The sequence below is a fragment of the Chelonia mydas genome, chromosome 16 (genome assembly GCF_015237465.2).
Source record: "Chelonia mydas isolate rCheMyd1 chromosome 16, rCheMyd1.pri.v2, whole genome shotgun sequence".
Lineage (NCBI taxonomy): Eukaryota > Metazoa > Chordata > Testudines > Cheloniidae > Chelonia > Chelonia mydas.
Window position 1 is genome coordinate 2,958,310 of NC_057857.1, and position 12,484 is coordinate 2,970,793.

Below are 12,484 nucleotides of genomic sequence, written 5' to 3' on the forward strand. Positions count from 1 at the left end.
CCCCCACCCAGCTCTGCTTTGCTGCACTTCCCTGCAGCTCCTGTAACCTTATACATATGTGTTCCCAATGAAATAGTTAAACGAAAGAATAAAACCAAACTGAATTCTTTACAGTTCCAGCCTCCAGGGTGGTTCCAGATCATCTAATTTAGTGGATGACTGTCAATAACACGATGAGTGATACAATTAAAAAGTTTAGTTAATAGGAAATAGTTAAGCAAACAAGTATTATGCTATAACCTACACTGAACTGATACGTTGTCTAACATGAAATGATATATTTAGGGGTGATCAGTCCCTAAATGAGAAGTGTGGGTGTAAAACGTTCTCTAACAGTACCTTGACGGTGCATGGCTGCATGTAATCTAAAGTTAGCCTGCTACCCTTTTTATAATCAATTATAATTATGCCCCTTAATTAACATTAAACCCATCTGTTACCATATCTATATTTCCACAACCATAATTAAATATTTTCTACTTTCTCATTGGCTATTCAACATTAAACATTCTCCTAGTTAACATTTACATAAATGCCAAGTCAATAACTATCAATACAGATGAAATATTCATGTTTTGGAAAATGCTATCTAAAACATTTGTAAAAACTAATTAGGACAAAAGCATGTTTACAACATAGATCTGTCCTGACTTATCTTCAACTTGCCTCTGAATTGTCACTTTACTCATATTTTTTCAGACCTCATGTGACTATTCTTAGGAAATAGATTTTGGGCCTATTTACATTTCAACCCTTTTCTACATAAACATAAGTAAACCCTACCTCTATGGGCCACTCTCCTTATGGCATTTCTGCCCCTGCCAGCCAAGGGCCCAGGTGTAGTTCCGTCAGGTGGCAGGGAGCACCAAGCCAGTAACCTAGTCTTTGTAGATGACTTTGCGGTCAGTATTTATCCTTCAGGGGTGTAAAGGCTCAGAGTTTGTCAATGTTTCTGTATAGTAAAGATCTCTCCTGAGCTCTTCTTCGCATGCCCTGATTCTCATGGGTGACTTTAATTTTCCTGATATCTGCTGGGAGAGCAATACAGCGGTGCATAGACAATCCAGGAAGTTTTTGGAAAGCGTAGGGGACAATTTCCTGGTGCAAGTGCTAGGGGAGCCAACTAGGGGGGGCGCTTTTCTTGACCTGCTGCTCACAAACCGGGTAGAATTAGTAGGGGGAAGCAAAAGTGGATGGGAATCTGGGAGGCAGTGACCATGAGTTGGTTGAGTTCAGGATCCTGACGCAGGGAAGGAAGGTAAGCAGCAGGATACGGACCCTGGACTTCAGGAAAGCAGACTTCGACTCCCTAAGGGAACAGATGGCCAGGATCCCCTGGGGGACTAACATGAAGGGGAAGGGAGTCCAGGAGAGCTGGCTGTATTTCAAGGAATCCCTGTTGAGGTTACAGGGACAAACCATCCCGATGAGTCGAAAGAATAGTAAATATGGCAGGCGACCAGCTTGGCTTAATGGTGAAATCCTAGCGGATCTTAAACATAAAAAAGAAGCTTACAAGAAGTGGAAGGTTGGACATATGACCAGGGAAGAGTATAAAAATATTGCTCGGGCATGTAGGAAAGATATCAGGAGGGCCAAATCGCACCTGGAGCTGCAGCTAGCAAGAGATGTCAAGAGTAACAAGAAGGGTTTCTTCAGGTATGTTGGCAACAAGAAGAAAGCCAAGGAAAGTGTGGGCCCCTTACTGAATGAGGGAGGCAACCTAGTGACAGAGGATGTGGAAAAAGCTAATGTACTCAATGCTTTTTTTGCCTCTGTTTTCACTAACAAGGTCAGCTCCCAGACTGCTGCGCTGGGCATCACAAAATGGGGAAGAGATGGCCAGCCCTCTGTAGAGATAGAGGTGGTTAGGGACTATTTAGAAAAGCTGGACGTGCACAAGTCCATGGGGCCGGACGAATTGCATCCGAGAGTGCTGAAGGAATTGGCGGCTGTGATTGCAGAGCCCTTGGCCATTATCTTTGAAAACTCGTGGCGAACGGGGGAAGTCCCGGATGACTGGAAAAAGGCTAATGTAGTGCCCATCTTTAAAAAAGGGAAGAAGGAGGATCCTGGGAACTACAGGCCAGTCAGCCTCACCTCAGTCCCTGGAAAAATCATGGAGCAGGTCCTCAAAGAATCAATCCTGAAGCACTTAGAGGAGAGGAAAGTGATCAGGAACAGTCAGCATGGATTCACCAAGGGAAGGTCATGCCTGACTAATCTAATCGCCTTTTATGATGAGATTACTGGTTCTGTGGATGAAGGGAAAGCAGTGGATGTATTGTTTCTTGACTTTAGCAAAGCTTTTGACACGGTGTCCCACAGCATTCTTGTCAGCAAGTTAAGGAAGTATGGGCTGGATGAATGCACTATAAGGTGGGTAGAAAGCTGGCTAGATTGTCGGGCTCAACGGGTAGTGATCAATGGCTCCATGTCTAGTTGGCAGCCGGTGTCAAGTGGAGTGCCCCAGGGGTCGGTCCTGGGGCCGGTTTTGTTCAATATCTTCATAAATGATCTGGAGGATGGTGTGGATTGCACTCTCAGCAAATTTGCGGATGATACTAAACTGGGAGGAGTGGTAGATACGCTGGAGGGGAGGGATAGGATACAGAAGGACCTAGACAAATTGGAGGATTGGGCCAAAAGAAATCTGATGAGGTTCAATAAGGATAAGTGCAGGGTCCTGCACTTAGGACGGAAGAACCCAATGCACCGCTACAGACTAGGGACCGAATGGCTAGGCAGCAGTTCTGCGGAAAAGGACCTAGGGGTGACAGTGGACGAGAAGCTGGATATGAGTCAGCAGTGTGCCCTTGTTGCGAAGAAGGCCAATGGCATTTTGGGATGTATAAGTAGGGGCATAGCGAGCAGATCGAGGGACGTGATCGTTCCCCTCTATTCGACACTGGTGAGGCCTCATCTGGAGTACTGTGTCCAGTTTTGGGCCCCACACTACAAGAAGGATGTGGATAAATTGGAAAGAGTCCAGCGAAGGGCAACAAAAATGATTAGGGGTCTAGAGCACATGACTTATGAGGAGAGGCTGAGGGAGCTGGGATTGTTTAGTCTGCAGAAGAGAAGAATGAGGGGGGATTTGATAGCTGCTTTCAACTACCTGAAAGGGGGTTCCAAAGAGGATGGCTCTAGACTGTTCTCAATGGTAGCAGATGACAGAACGAGGAGTAATGGTCTCAAGTTGCAATGGGGGAGGTTTAGATTGGATATTAGGAAAAACTTTTTCACTAAGAGGGTGGTGAAACACTGGAATGCGTTACCTAGGGAGGTGGTAGAATCTCCTTCCTTAGAGGTTTTTAAGGTCAGGCTTGACAAAGCCCTGGCTGGGATGATTTAACTGGGACTTGGTCCTGCTTTGAGCAGGGGGTTGGACTAGATGACCTTCTGGGGTCCCTTCCAACCCTGATATTCTATGATTCTATGATTCTATGATTCTCCTAGACCAGCCCCACTGCCCTGGCATAATGGATGGCATCAACGCTGCCTCTCACTAGAATGCCCAATTTGGCACCAAGCAGCTAGCAGATGCTGAAGGTTAAAGCTCAGCTTCCTATATATACAAGGCCTGGGGTCTCTGCAGTGAGAGACAGACACTTTGGGGAAAAGAACCTGCTCTGAACACTTTAGGCTCTTGTGACTCCGGAGCAACTAACGCTGGCCAGAGCCTGGCAATACTTCCCCAATGTGGAGAGCCATAGTCCAGATTCAGCAACCAAAACAGATCCAGTTCCTGTTTCAACAAATTAGCACCAGAAACCACCCAGGACAGATCTGCTTGTCTGTCTGTTGGAGAAGTGCTGCTTTCATGGTTCATCAGAATTGGCCTTGCTAAGTTAAGAAGGTCACTTCCACTGTCTAGGTGAGCCACCACTGAGGTTCAGCTGCTTTCCATCAGCCCTAGATAAGATGAAGAGGGAGGGATTCCCTCCCCACTCCTGAGACTTGTCTAAAATATGGTCAGGAGTCAGCGGGGATTCGTCTGGTCCCCTGGGAACATTGGCTGGCTTCCTGCTGAGTGGCTTATAAAATAACCATTTCAACCTCTCTTGCAATCCTTGTGATGGTTTGACCCAGACTGTCCCCTGCATGGCTATGCAAAGTGGGGAGGATGCCCTTTGGCTGGCTACAGCTGCAGTCCTTGGGTCGTTAGTCAACCCAAAGAGAACATGGAGGAGGCAAGGCCAGGGAGACGAGTGCCTCAGTCAGTGTGCTCCCGTGGCAAGCAAAGGGGCTCCTCTATCAGGTACCAGAAAACCCTGAGCTGGAGTCCTTTTGGCCTGTGGTTCCTAGGCAGGCCTTGACTTAAACCCCAGTGTTTGTTGTGAATTGGGGCGAGTGAGGTTCCAGTTTCCCCAGAATGTCCTGCAAGGTGGCCATAGCTTTAGAATGAAGAGCTGCCCCTTTTACTCTTCTCTCCTGCCCAGTGCGGATTGCCCCTTCTGTGACCCCTGTTCTGTTCTCCTACACTTGCCTCTGCTCTCAGGTGCAACACTGCCAGCCCCAAGCATCAAAACTCACGAGTCAGATCCCCCAAAACAATAAGAAGAAATGCTGGGTTCTTTGCTTTGCCTTTGAGGGTTTGAATTTCTAGATTGCACTTGGGTCACGTTTTGAAGCTTTTCTTTGCAAATCATGAGGGCTGGAACCTTTTGTTTTTTTTGGCGATGAAAGCTGAAATTCTTACCACAGGCCTCCAGATGCTGGGGCTTTGAGAAAACTACAGAAGAGCAAGAGCTTTGTGATAAAATGATGAGAGTTAGTAACATTGTAGCAGTGTACGAAATCTGCAAAAATCGTGCAAGATGAAGAGGCTGCAGGAGGAAATTAACCGGGCATTGGGGCAAAAGCAAAGGGAAAGGGCTACTTTAAGGTCCTTCTATGCTGCTCCAGAAGCAAGAGGCCTGAGACGCTTGGCCAAGAGTTTCTACTCGAAAAATGGCCCTGGCACTTTTTCTTGAGAGGAAACTTCAAAATGTAACCGCCAGGGAGGTTCATCATTGAGATTCTGTCTCCCTGTTCCCCCAGACACCTTGTCTGGCTAGGCTTTTGCCCAATGCTTCCCCAGCAACTGGCATCCAGATTTCCTAATGCAATTCCATACTTCAGGTAGCCAGCAGTGGCAGGGTGCCAGTGAGCCAATCTGGCAACACCTGGGTGAGACAGAGGGAGAGCACCTAGCAGAATTCATCTCTGACTTTTGGGGGGGAAATTAAGGAAAGTCCCAGCCCAAAAATGTTGTTACACTGGAGTGAAGGTTGAAAAAACTCCAGGGAAAAATCCTTGAAATAAGGCAATCTGAGGCTGTTAGAAAGGTGATCTGATCTATCACCTCCAGAGAAAGGGAAGTGCCTAGAGGATGTAAAAGGAAGTTTAGTTTGACAGTTTTCTGTTCAGTAAGAACTCACTTATCAATAGACACAGCTGGGAAACCTTTATGTCTTATTGCTTTATAGATGTAGTTGTGAAATCCTCACTTCTGTATTGTTTTGTCATTATAGGTTCCACTTTGCTATTGTTTATTTGCCTGGTCTCTGTCTGGTTCTGCAATTGTTTCTGTCTGCTGTATAATTAATTTTACTGGGTGTAAAATATAATTGGTTAAATAATCATGTTACAATATGTTAGGATTGGTTAGTTAAATTTCAGGAAAATGATTGGTTAAGGTATAGCTAAGCAGAACTCAAGTTTTACTATATAAGCTGCAATCAATCAGGAAGTGGGGGGCGGGGGAAGAATGGGAACAGGGAATGGGGGTGGGGAAATTGGAATCATGTTTTGCTAAGGGGGGGAATGGGAACAGGGACACAGGTAAGGCTCTGTGGTGTCAGAGCTGGGAAGGGGGACACTAAGGAAGGAATCTGGAATCATGCTTGCTGGAATGACAGGTTTCAGAGTAACAGCCGTGTTAGTCTGTATTCGCAAAAAGAAAAGGAGTACTTGTGGCACCTTAGAGACTAACCAATTTATTTGAGCATAAGCTTTCGTGAGCTACAGCTCACTTCATCGGATGCATACTGTGTTTCCACAGTATTCATCCGATGAAGTGAGCTGTAGCTCACGAAAGCTTATGCTCAAATAAATTGGTTAGTCTCTAAGGTGCCACAAGTACTCCTTTTCTGCTTGCTGGAAGTTCACCCCAATAAATATCGAATTGTTTGCACCTTTGGACTTTGGGTATTGTTGCTCTCTGTTCATGCAAGAAGGACCAGGGAAGTAAGCGGGTGAAGGAATAAGCCCCCTAACATCTTGGTGCCGTGACTTGGATACATCACATCGGATAGGTGAGTGGCAGCCTGTAAGTCCCCCTCCCCAGCAGTCTGCAAAGCTGCTTGGATGAGGTTTAGCGAACTCTCGTGATGGTAGTTGCGGGTTCTGGCAAGCCAGGATAAAGGATTTTTTTGGATAAATGGATAAGGAAGAACCAGGGCCCATACCAGGTGCAGGGGTCAACCTGGGATGAGATTAAAAAGGAAATGGAGGAAGTGTTAAGGGACGCAGAGGGATGGGGGGTGGCTGAGGAACCCACCCTCCTTGGTATATAGGTAGTGGAAGAAGGTGCATGCCCACGGGGACTGGATGCCTTCCAGGGAAAGGAGGCACTTCAGTCCCCTTGTGAGAGGTTTGAAGTGAGGGCAGCATTATGGGAAGCTGCCAGTAATCTTTCAAGTTTGGTGCTGCTTCCGCAAGGGCTGCTGAAGGCTTGTAAATTAGTTAGGGGTGGTTAGAGATGATTTGGCACAACAGGGTTTAAAGTCAAAAGCAGAGTTAACAGACGACCTTTAGAGACTGGAGCTGGGACTTGGTCCTGGGGGAGTGGAGGAAAAAAAAAAGGTTTCAAAGTGCAAAATGGCAGGGTTTGGAGGAGTAGGTAACAACCCCCATTCTTCTCCCAGAGCCAGAATAAGAACCTGGGGCTAAGGGTTCCCAACCGTTTCAACCCAGGGAGCCTACTCTTGGCTCAGAGCTATGTCCTTTTCCTCTTTTCCTCCTTCTTTTTCTCAGTTTACTTAATTTGCTGCTGGTAGCCTATACTTTAAACTGACCTGACCAGCTTAATTGGTTTCTTTCCACCTCTTCCCCCTCCACTCCCCCTGCCTTTCCACACTTTTGTTTTTCTGAAGTTTTAATGGAGGGTACTTTGGATACGTGAAATGTTTTTGGTTATTTTGGACAAAGCATGACGGAGGTCTGCTGTATTCCACTGGAATTTTTGGAGTAAAAGATCCATGGGCATGGAAATCAATGGGAAACAAGGGGGCCCTGGTCTTGCTATGCCTAGGGACTTTGATGTGGGGAATGGTTTCCCAGGAGAAGTCCGGACTCCTGGGTTCTCTTCCTTCTCTGGCCTGGGATGGCAGGAGGGAGCCTTTGTGACTGACCCCAGTGCTCGAAAAGGAGGAGACTCCCTGGGTATTGCAGCACCAGGGATGATGAGGGGGAACGTTGGGAGCAGATCATGTCATGAACTCCGAGCAGTGTGTGTAGATTGCACTCCCTGCACCCCAGTGCGGGGAGGAGGAGCTGCTCTGGCTGGGGCAGGGATGGGGAGGGACCAAACAGGCTGCTTAATGAGAGGCTGCCTTGAGCCCAGACTCACGCCTGTTCCCCGCTCGGGTCCAGGACGGCCAGGCTCCTGAGGGTGTTCAGGAAGAAGGCTCTGCAGGTGGCCCCAGAGGCTGAGGGAAGCAGCTGCCATCTTCCCCAGGAGCAGAGCGGCCCCTCCATCCCTGCTGGCGGGGAAGAAGCTCCCAGACGGGCCAGGAGGTGGAAGTGCCCAGCCTTCTGGCAGAGGAAACCCGCTCCCGGGGCAGGCGCCGAGGTGGGAGAGGCACCGGCCAGGCCGAAATGGAGCTGGCCCAGAATGCGGCCGGGCAGGCAGGACCCAGCCCAGGAGGGGAGCTGGACAGGGTGGCTCTGGGGCTTGTTGTGTGGGAAGCACCGGCCCCAGGAGCCCAGCCCTGATTCCCAGCAGGAGGCATCGCCCTGCCCAGTCAGTGAGGACCTTCCAGCCTCCCCAGGGCTGGAGGTGGAGGATCCCTGCCCCAGAACCAGCAGCTCTGGCTGCTCCCCATGAGACAGCAGCAGCGCCTGGGACTCGAGCAGCAGTGAGGCTGATGGGCGCCACTGCTTTATTCCAGGTGAGTTGCCAGGCTGGGCTCAGGGAGCGGTGAGGAGGGGGCTGTGAACACCCTGGGCCCAGGCACCCGACCAGTGCTATGGGGTGGGAGGCCCCCAGCCCAGGTGTCTGGCCTGAGCCACGTGAACCTCACTGACACTAGATGCTGCCACTTAGGTCTTTGATGCTCCAGTTGGGTGGGTGGGCAGGCACCTCCCAGGGAGTCCAAGACTGTGTGGGGGTGTATCTTTGCTATGGGCTACTGAAGGAGTTGGGGGCTGAAGGGATCACTGAGAGGGGGGAGTGTGGGCCCCGATCTGCCCTGGGTCCGGAGGTGGGAAGGGGGTACATTGCCCCACCATGCCCCTGTCCTTTCCCCGAGTGGCAGCAGGTGTCACCCTGTCCTCTTCTCTCCCTGGTACAGGGACCCCCAGGGACTCAGAGGACAAAGAGGAGGAATGGGTAGACGTGGCCACAGAGGAGGCTGCTCTCAATAACATCCAAGAGCAGCTCCAGGGCCGAGAAAAGGTACAGACCTTCCCCAGCTGTGCTGGAACTGAGATTGTCCTGCCCCTTCCCGCACCCTGACCTTTCTCCTCCATGATCTGGGACCCTCAAGATGGGGGTGCTTGTCACACACCAGCTGGGATCTCCTCCCCACACAGGCCCTGTCCCAGTTCCTGACCCTGCTTGTGTAGGAGTTGTGGGTGATTTGGACAATGGGCGGGTCCCCACTATCCCCCATTCACGCCTGAGTCCTGCAGCTGGTGTGGGTGGGGCAGGGAGGTCCATGGCTAATTGGCTTTCTCTCCCCTACCCCCACTCCTGGTGGGTGCAGGATGAGGCCCAGCAGCTCAGGTTCCTGCCCGCCATTCACCCTGCGTGTTTTGCTGCACAGCAGAGAGGGCAGGACACACTAGAGCCACACTGCTGCAAGGTGGCTGTGGTGGAGAGGATTGTGGTGAGCGAGACACGGCGCCCAGCAGCTGGAGGGAGGACAGAGACATGGGAGGGGCAAGGGTCTCCCCGGGCCAATGTATGGGGGATGGCTGGTGCTGGAGGGCAGCTGAGGGCAGGGATTGCTGGGGCTGAAGTCTGGGGAGAAGAAACGGGAGAAATTTGGAGATTGATCACTAGTGGACAGGAATTGGAGGAGCGGGAGGCAGGTGGGGGATCCTGCTGGCTGTGTGGGACGCTGGCTGGGTAATCTCCTTGCTGGGAAGTGTCAGTGAGCCCTAATCTCACACGCTCCTTTGTGTCCTTTGGGTCTCGCAGGAGCTCATTGAGGAGCTTCCTGGTAGCTCTCCACCTGGTACCGTCCTCGCTAACTCCCTGATTGCTGTGGGCAACCTCAGGTACCGAGACCCTCCCGCCCGGTTCCCCTAACTCCTGTGCTGCTCAGGCCCAGGGCTGGGAGTCACTGCCCCTCCCACTCCCAGGTCACCTCCCAAGGGTGGCTCCTCTGGCAGAGGTGGTGGGAAGGTTCCCTTTCTCCTGACTGAGGTGTTCTTTTCACTCCAGTAACATAGCAATGGCTTTGGGGAGAAGCTCACTCCGAGGATCAGCTACAGGAAAGGCAGCAGGGTCCAGGGAACAGGCGCTATTCTTGCCCTGCCACTGTCTGTCTGGGAAACCTTGGCCTTGTCATTCCCTGGCTCAGTGCCTCAGTTTCCATTCTCGCTAGCCTGTGCCTATTTCCCTGCAGTTTCACGTGCGTGTTGGTGCCAGTTCCATCCCCTCACTGCCCAGTCTAATACCATAGAATCATAGAATATCAGAGTTGGAAGGGACCTCTGGAGGTCATCTAGTCCAACCCCCTGCCCAGAGTAGGACCAACTAAATCATCCCAGCCAGGGCTTTGTCAAGCCTCACCTTAAAAACTTCTAAGGAAGGGGATTCCACCACCTCCCTAGCTAATGCATTTCAGTGTTTCACCACCCTCCTAGTGAAAAAGTTTTTCCTAATATCCAACCTAAATCTCCCCAACTGCAACTTGAGACCATTACTCCTTGTCCTGTCATCTGCTATCACTGAGAATAGTCTAGATCCATCCTCTTTGGATCCATCTTTCAGGTAGTTAAAAGCAGCTATCAAATCCCTCCTCATTCTTCTCTTCTGTAGACTAAACAATCCCAGTTCCCTCAGCCTCTCCTCATAAGTCATGTGTTCCAGACCCCTAATCATTTTTGTTGCCCTTCACTGAACTATCTCCAATTTTTCCACATCCTTCTTGTAGTGTGGGGCCCAAAACTGGACACAGTACTCCAGATGAGGCCTCACCAATGTCGAATAGAGGGGAACGATCACATCCCTCGATCTGCTGGCAATGCCCCTACTTATACACCCCAAAATGCCATTGGCCTTCTTGGCAACAAGGGCACACTGTTGACTCATATCCAGCTTCTTGTCCACTGTAACCCCTAGGTCCTTCTCTGCAGAACTGCTGCCTAACCATTCGGTCCCTAGTCTGTAGCGGTGCATTGGATTCTTTCCATCCTAAGTGCAGGACTCTGCACTTGTCCTTGTTGAACCTCCTCAGATTTCTTTTGCCCCAATCCTCTAATTTGTCTAGGGCCCTCTGTATCCTATCCCTACCCTCCAGCATATCTACCTCTCCTTCCAGTTTAGTGTCATCTACAAACTTGCTGAGGGTGCAATCCACACCATCCTCCAGATCATTAATGAAGATATTGAACAAAACCGGCCCAAGGACCGACTCTTGGGGCACTCCACTTGATACCGGCTGCCAACTAGACATGGAGCCATTGATCACTACCCATTGAGCCCGACAATCTAGCCAACTTTCTACCCACCTTGTAGTGCATCCATCCAGCCCATACTTCTTTAATTTGCTGACAAGAATACTGTGGGAGACCGTGTCGAAAGCTTTGTTAAAGTCAAGGAACAACATGTCCACTGCTTTCCCTTCATCCACAGAACCAGTTATCACATCATAGAAGGCAATTAGATTAGTCAGGCATGACTTTCCCTTGGTGAATCCATGCTGACTGTTCCTGATCACTTTCCTCTCCTCTAAGTGCTTCAGAATTGATTCCTTCAGGACCCGCTCCATGATTTTTCCAGGGACTGAGGTGAGGCTGACTGGCCTGTAGTTCCCAGGATCCTCCTCCTTCCCTTTTTTAAAGATGGGCACTACTTTAGCCTTTTTCCAGTCGTCCGGGACTTCCCCCGATCGCCATGAGTTTTCAAAGATAATGGCCAATGGCTCTGCAATCACAGCTGCCAATTCCTTTAGCACTCTCGGATGCAACGCATCCGGCCCCATGGACTTGTGCACGTCCAGCTTTTCTAAATAGTCCCGAACCACTTCGTTCTTCACAGCGGGCTGGCCACCTCCTCCCCATGCTGTGCTGCCCAGTGCAGCAGTCTGGGAGCTGACCTTGTTCGTGAAGACAGAGGCAAAAAAAGCATTGAGTACATTAGCTTTTTCCACATCCTCTGTCACTAGGTTGCCTCCCTCATTCAGTAAGGGGCCCACACTTTCCTTGGCTTTCTTCTTGTTGCCAACATACCTGAAGAAACCCTTCTTGTTACTCTTAACATCTCTCGCTAGCTGCAACTCCAGGTGTGATTTAGCCTTCCTGATTTCACTCCTACATGCCCGAGCAATATTTTTATACTCATCCTTGGTCATTTGTCCAATCTTCCACTTCTTGTAAGCCTCTTTTTTGTGTTTAAGATCAGCAAGGATTTCACTGTTAAGCCAAGCTTGTTGCCTGCCATATTTACTATTCTTTCTACACATCGGGATGGTTTGTCCCTGTAACCACAATAAGGATTCTTTAAAATACAGCCAGCTCTCCTGGACTCCTTTCCCCCTCATGTTATTCTCCCAGGGGATCCTGCCCATCCGTTCCCGGAGGGAGTCAAAGTCTGCTTTTCTGAAGTCCAGGGTCTGTATTCTGCTGCTTTCCTTTCTTCCTTGTGTCAGGATCCTGAACTCGACCATCTCATGGTCACTGCCTCCCAGGTTCCCATCCACTTTTGCTTCCCCTACTAATTCTTCCCGGTTTGTGAGCAGCAGGTCAAGAAGAGCTCTGCCCCTAGTTGTTTCCTCCAGCACTTGCACCAGGAAATTGTCCCCTACATTTTCCAAAAACTTCCTGGATTGTCTGTGCACCGCTGTATTGCTCTCCCAGCAGATATCAGGATGATTGAAGTCGCCCATGAGAACCAGGGCGTGCGATCTAGTAACTTCTGCGAGTTGGCAGAAGAAAGCCTCGTCCACCTCATCCCCCTGGTCCAGTGGTCTATAGCAGACTCCCACCACGACATCACCCTTGTTGCTCACACTTCTAAACTTAATCCAGAGACTCTCAGGTTTTTCTG

The 12,484-nt window shown here is 49.8% G+C and overlaps 1 long non-coding RNA gene across 1 annotated transcript; it reads left to right on the forward strand.

Annotated features, from left to right (window-relative positions):
* The first annotated feature begins 7,213 nt into the window (after positions 1-7,213).
* Positions 7,214-9,095, forward strand: LOC122463134. The gene is made up of 3 exons (XR_006286179.1): positions 7,214-8,156; positions 8,559-8,662; positions 8,973-9,095. It is a non-coding gene; the product is annotated as an uncharacterized LOC122463134 (long non-coding RNA).
* The last annotated feature ends 3,389 nt before the right edge of the window (positions 9,096-12,484 follow it).